The sequence below is a fragment of the Protopterus annectens genome, chromosome 10.part0 (assembly GCF_019279795.1).
Source record: "Protopterus annectens isolate FY-2018-M chromosome 10.part0, PAN1.0, whole genome shotgun sequence".
In the NCBI taxonomy this organism is placed as follows: Eukaryota; Metazoa; Chordata; order Ceratodontiformes; family Protopteridae; genus Protopterus; species Protopterus annectens.
In genome coordinates, this window is record NC_056744.1 from 251870577 (window position 1) to 251877997 (window position 7421).

Below are 7421 nucleotides of genomic sequence, written 5' to 3' on the forward strand. Positions count from 1 at the left end.
GTAAATCTTAAATAGCCTGTAGTGGTTTCTAGATACTCTACAAATGTACAAAGGTCACGTTCACTACCATCCCAAATCATAAAAATATCGTCCACAAAACGTTGGTATACTAGACATTTTTTAAAAGATGGATGTGTAAATAAGAATTCCCTCTCCCAGTAATGTACCACTAGGTTGGCGTATGTATTGGCGCAGGGGGTGCCCATGGCAACCCCTGCTACCTGCAAATACATACGCTGCTTAAAGCAAAAAACATTATTATCCAAAACCAGCTCTAATAACTGACATACCAGAATTTCTGTATTACGATCTATCAGAGGAAAAGCCTGCATTATCATTCTAATGGCTTCAACCCCCTCATCGTTGGGAATAGAGGTAAACAAGTTCCTGACGTCCATAGTCACCAAAAGGTGTCTATCTTTATTAAATATTGCCCCTAGAGTATCTAGTATATCCAAGAGCTGGTAGGTATCCTTCAGGATGGTTGGAATATTATTGACTAATGGTTTCAATGTTTTTTCAAGAAAAACTGAAATGTTTTCTGTGCTCCATCCATCACCTGAGACAATGGGTCTCAGCGGGGGCGGGTGAAGCCCCTTATGCATCTTGGGCAAGCCCTTTATCACAGGAAGATGTGGAAAAGGAGTAGAGAAGTAGTCATAAAGATCCTTGTTGATCTGACGACCCATTAGTAGGTCGTACAAGGTATCATTAATGTTGTTAACTATCTTATTTAGAACTTCCTGATCAACGTGTTTATAAGTAGAGCAATCATCAAGCATATTTCTCATATATGTGTCGTAATCTTTAGTGTTCAGTAGAACTATACCCCCTCCCTTGTCTGCCGGTTTAATAGTCACAGATTGATTACGTGTAAGTTCCCTAAGTGAAACGCTTTCATCTTTGGACATATTGTAATATAGACATTTTCTATTGTCCTTCAGGAAGTATTCATATAAATCTCTCTCACATAATTTAACAAAGCTTTCCACATGACTCGGCAGTATAGGGGAGAAAGTACTTTTCTTTTTGAACGCTTGATAATCAGGTATACAATTACTGACATTCTCAGCATGTGCATCTCTAAAAAACAGTAGCTTAATGGCTACGTTCCTAGCGAACAGCCGTAAGTCAGTTAGAATTTGATGTAAAGAACTACCTTGGGAGGGAATAAAAGATAATCCTTTATCTAGGACCTTGGCATCATTCACGTTGAGTGGGAAGTCCGAAAGATTAAAAAATAAATGTTCTTCTATCTTGCTCGCCTTCTTTGCTGTTGGTAATCCTCGCCCGAGTGCTTCCGTTTCCTTCTGTCCCAGCTGTTTGACCTGTCTCTGGGAAATGGAGGCTTTTTGATAGGTAAGGGTAAAAAATCACGAGAGCTGGAGGGAAGAGTTCCATGCTTCCTTATGGCCCCTAAGTCCTTCTTGGTATTAGTAGTGACGCGATCCGCTTCTTGGTTCGGTTGTGGTGTAGAGACAGTGTTAGCCGTCTCAATGTGAGGAGGAAGTTCAGGAGGCGTGGCAAAGCTGGAACCTGAAGTCCGACGAGATCTCGCAATGTCTGCTTCCTGAGGTAGAGGGCTAACCAAGTCAGCCTCAGTTAAGGTGGTATCCATGGCAACCATGGCTGCTGCAGGGGTAGAAACCGGGGCAGTATTCACAGTCCTTCTGGGCCAAACAAAGACATTGCCCTCACAGAAATCTCGATAATCACGCTGCAGTTTTTTCTGTTTAACCTGTTGGAGTTTGCATGCGTAAGAGTCTACCTGCATATAGACATTTTCTAATCTTCTTATGCATGAATCCTGGTTAAAATTATCACAAAGTTCAGTGTTCAACTTCTCTACTTTCTGTGACAGCTCCGTCTCCAATGGAGTGAAATAGTCAATAATCAGCTGCATATACTGGTAACTCGTCTCGAGGTTAATTTGCTGCCATAATTTGAGTAAATTAGGATGTTGCTCACCATAAGAGGGCATACAGAGGACGCGCATTCCTCTGGGTATTAGTTTGAAATGCAGGCATGCCTCTAGATGTTTACGCTGCCATGTTAGCCTCTGTAGCTTATATAAGTCGTTCTCTAACAGTCTTAATTTATGGGTAAACTGTTCAATATTACTCACATCATTATTTTCAGTAACTGGAAAGTTGGTTTTCAGATCCAAACCCAATAAAGGGTTAGTAGTGATATTCATTATACTATTCCACTTGCTGGGAATGGAACTCGCCCTCGGGTTCGGAACATAATCCAATTCTAACTCTTGATTAGCCATAGCGTATGGATAGGTGACCAAAAATAGGAGAAGTCTTAAAACAAAGATCACCACTCCAAATAGGAACTGTCCGTTACAAACCAGGAAGCAAATAGTAGAAAAAACACGTTCAGTTCCAACGCAGAGGCAGGAGACAATGATGAAGTCCAAAGTATAAAAACGATTATATTTATTAGATAAAACACAGGGATGATATTAAGTTAATTAATCAGGTTAAAATAGAAATAATGGGAGAGACACACGATGCTGATCATCATATGCCTATTGGTATCATGGCTGCTAATAAATCAGCCCCTAAAGTGACAATGACCCGTGATAGAACCATGTTTGTTACTACCTATACAAATGACAGTGCGACAATTAGGAGAATTATCTCTAGACATTGGGGAGTTCTAACATTGGATGATAGAACATCAGATATAGTAGGCTCCAGCCCTGGTTTTATATATAGGAATAATAAAAACTTAAAAAGAATCCTATGCATAGATCATGACACAAGTAAGATTAATCTTTCATTGACAGAGGTCATGTCAGGAGAAAGGGGAACATATCCTTGTAGAAGATGCAACTATTGTGGATACATATCTAGGAACAAGACTTTATACATCCAGTGTTAGACTTCTCCTTCAGCCCTAGGTTCTATGCAGACTGTAATACCTCAGGGCTAGTTTATCTGGCTAAATGCCACACATGCACAGCATTCTACGTAGGCATGACTAAAAGGAGTTTCAAACAACGTATCTATGACCATATCTACGACATAAGGAAAAAGAATATGCTGAATGCCTTGGCTAAGCATATTTCTAGCTATAATGACCATGGCTTTGAGTTCAGAGTACTTCAGATTGTATCACCTGGACAGAGACAAGGTGACTATCTGAGTTACTTGGAACAAAAGAACTGGAGTGGATATTTAGATTAAGAGCCCATTATCCACCGGGCCTAAACACGTATATTTCTTTACGCTCCATATTAAAGGCCCGTAGATAATAAGATATTTACGTCATGCATTTAGTACATATTCATTTTCATACCATGAATTATGGTCTATTGGTAGATTCTATGCCATATTCTGCTGTATATGTTTTATCTCTATTTATATATATTTTTTATTATCATTATATTTATATATGTACATATATCTATTGATAAGTCAGCCTATATTAAATAAAAATGTATATATTGTATATTAGTTTTTTTGCTTTTGGACAATTATGCCTGGCTAGATCAAATCAATATGAAGTTTTTATATCTCATATATATATTTATTTATGTCTATATCTTTATAGCTATTGAGTTATTAATTGCATTTATTCTATATGTACATTCTATATATACATATTCTCATTTGAATATATATATTTTATCTGAATATATTTCTATCTGAATGTTTTTACCTGAATATATATACATATATACACAACCGCACTAGATAATCTGACTTGAAAGTTTGAAGTGGCTACAATATTGTGTCTTGGTTCACAGAGGGTTAACCTTCTGTGAATAATTTCTCCTTAGTTGTTCATTGGAGGGTTTGAATTAATTGGACTATCTAGGATAATCAAATATGTATAAATATAGCTGTTACTCTTTGTGTGGTGATCTGAAGAAGCGTATTGTTACGCGAAAGCGCTCATCCCTGTGTTTTATCTAATAAATATAATCGTTTTTATACTTTGGACTTCATCATTGTCTCCTGCCTCTGCGTTGGAACTGAACGTGTTTTTTCTACTATTTGCTTCCTGGTTTGTAACGGACAGTTCCTATTTGGAGTGGTGATCTTTGTTTTAAGACCTATGTATTCATGGTAAGTTATGCCATTCTGGAGAGGGAGCTGCAGACACTTGGTGCTGGATTTGTGTATCCGGTTCAGCACCTTGGTACAGTACTGGCAGAGGATCCCATACTTGTACACCCATCAGCATGACAGTATGGGCTTATCTCACTATGGCAATGCCTCACAGCTGTACAGATTCACACAGCTCAGCCAGGGGCAGGGACCATGGTTCAGGACATTTACCCTATTGTGGTGTACGGGCAGGTGTGTAGCCACCCATGTATGTGTTTGCAGCCAGGGATAGTGTGTGCACAGAACTTGGTGTCAGACCCTGCACATTCCATGCTGCCCATGCTCCTACCCCCCCCGTTATTCTAATCACTTCTGTACATTATGCATACATTTTCTGATACTTTACCTAGGGGTATCACCCCATCACAGGTGCGTGTTAGTGTTGGTCCACAGTTCATGCAGTGGGACATGGTGGACATGTTACTGTGGTTTGTCCACATGGCCTTGCATATGGCTTATGTGGAGTGTGTTATGTTGTTATTTGGATGTCCATGACATAACATGCATTGGCAGTACATGTAAGACACAGGCCTTTGGCAGACGCGTGTGTGGCATTAGGTGTTGCTGCATGTCAGATTTGGCAGGTTGTTGCTTCTGTCAGTTCTGCAGTCCCAGACTACCAATAAGTATATTCCCCTGGGGTGACAGAGTAGGTGTGATAGATGTTCATGCCAATACCTCCTAACAGTCTTGCTCAGGTGGTGTGGATGCTGGCAGGGTGCAACTTACCACTAGGGACACACCTGCATGGGACACCTGCATTGCATACTGCAGTCTTCCACTATTGCCATATACAGGTGGGGTCTTACTGTACCCATTCGCCACAGCAGGGATATGACCAGAGATGTGCCTGTGGGTGGTGTTTACATGAGCTGGGTGTATGTGTGCTATGGACACTACTTGCATCTGACACACAGATATGCATTGGTCATTCCAGTTATGCTTGCTTGTGCCAGTACATCAGCTGTTTCCCAAAACGTCAGTCCTACCTCCTTTGTGATCTGGGAGTGTTTGGGCAGACAACATCAGTATCCCCTACTACAGGACCAAATAATGTGATGCATTCCTGTATGTACGTTTCCAAGGGTATGTCCATTTCACAGTGACACAATATATACTGTACATCTGGGGTACTTTCCCCTTTGTACTGCTTGTATATGTAGACCAACAGCCATGCCACGTCAGTCTTTCAGATGGTGACACATATTACCACCATACATTTGCAATGGCTTACTGCTAGCTTGTATTATACTGGTGGGTATTATGTATGGCACTGCAGTTTTGAGGACGTGTCCCTGTCATCAGCGGTAGTGGGCAATGGCCACCAGGCTTACCTCAACATGCATACATACCGACACTCTCACATGATATGGGACACACACCAACCTAACATACACATACCTGCATATTGTGCAGATGCTACAACCTATCCTGCTACTTTGCTCACCTCTGTGCATCTGTGCTCCACTGGTATTAGACCTACACTTACACGTTACTACATTTCTACATAGGGTTGTGGGAGGGGCACACCTGAATGTTACGGCGTGTGTAGATCACATGGGGGGGGTCATACCAGACCATTACTACATAATTAAGTAGGGTTGGCGGGAGCACACCTGACTGTTCCTGCATTCCTACAGAGAATTGGGGGGCATACCTGACTATTTCTACATATCTACACAGGATTGGGGGGCCCACCTGACTGTTACTACATTTCTACATAGGATGGGGGCACACCTGACTATTTCTACATTTCTACACAGGATTGGTGGGCACACCTGACTGTTACTACATTTCTATGTAGGATGGGGGCACCTGACAATTTCTACATTTCTACACAGGATTGGGGGGGGGTACACCTGACTGTTATTACATTTCTACATAGGATGGGGGGAGCACACCTGACTATTTCTACATTTCTACACAGGATTGGTGAGCACACCTGACTGTTACTACATTTCTATGTAGTATGGGGGCACCTGACAATTTCTACATTTCTACACAGGATTGGGGGGGCACACCTGACTGTTATTACATTTCTACATAGGATGGGGGGCACACCTGACTATGTCTACATTTCTACACAGGATTGGGGGGGGCACACCTGACTGTTACTAACATTTCTACGTAGGATGGGGGGCACACCTGACTATTTCTACATTTTTATACAAGATTGGGGGGGCACCTGACTGTTACTACATTTCTACACAGGATTGGGGGCACACCTGACTGTTACTACATTTCTACGTAGGATGGGGGCACACCTGACTACTTCTACATTTCTACAGAGAATTGGGGGATCACCTGACTGTTACTACCTTTCTACTTAGGATGGGGGAGCACATCTGGCTATTTTTACCTTTCTGCACATGATTGAGGGCACACCTGACTGTTATTACATTACTACTTAGGATGGGGGGCACACCTGACACTTGTACACATTTGCTATGACTGTACTGGTATGTCAGGTACTCTGCTTCATTCAGTATTCTAACCTATCATGCTGACTAGAGGTATACCAGTATCCTACAAATCTTTGCTTTGATTTACCTTCATGTTAGTTTCTGACTTCCTACCCTTCAGAACTAATATCCCACTGCCTGACCTGCTGTAGTCTGTCTGTGTAGGCCTGGGAGGGGAGGTTACCCATAGGCATCATTCAGAGTCCATAGCACAGCCACTGTTTGTGTTTGACTACACCTGTCCTGCTGGCTGTGACTGTTGTTGGGTATGTCAACCCCCCTGACTGGCATGTGTGAGTCACTTACCTTGTGGGTGTCCCAGTATTGAGGGTGGTGTTGCAGGGCTGCCTATGTCGGATGCACATAGTACATGCCCTACACATAGTTGAGCACAGATAGTGTCATGTTTTGCATCCCTTTTACTGTATGTGAGAGTCAGAGAGAGGTGTTAATCATTGGGTCCCTTTTGTGTCAGTGTATGTACTATGTGTTGCCTCTTTGCCAAGGCCAGGGCATACTGGGCATGCCTCCTTCTCCCTACTGGGGCAGGCTCAGGTTGTTCCTCCTCCAAGTTACTCTGTGCCTGTGCAGGCCCTGGCAATGGTGGGGGGTTGTGTGGCCCTGCCCCATGCTGTTCCTACTGCAGCTGTTTCCACACGATTATATTGTGTAGCACAGCACATACAATGACAATTTGGGTACATGTAGCTGGTGAGTACTGCAAGGCTCCACTGGATGTGTCCAGGCACCAGACCCGTGACTTGAGCATCCCAAACACATGCTCTACTATAATTCTAGTCTGTGCGGTTGCCTCATTATGCAGTTCTTGTTCGGA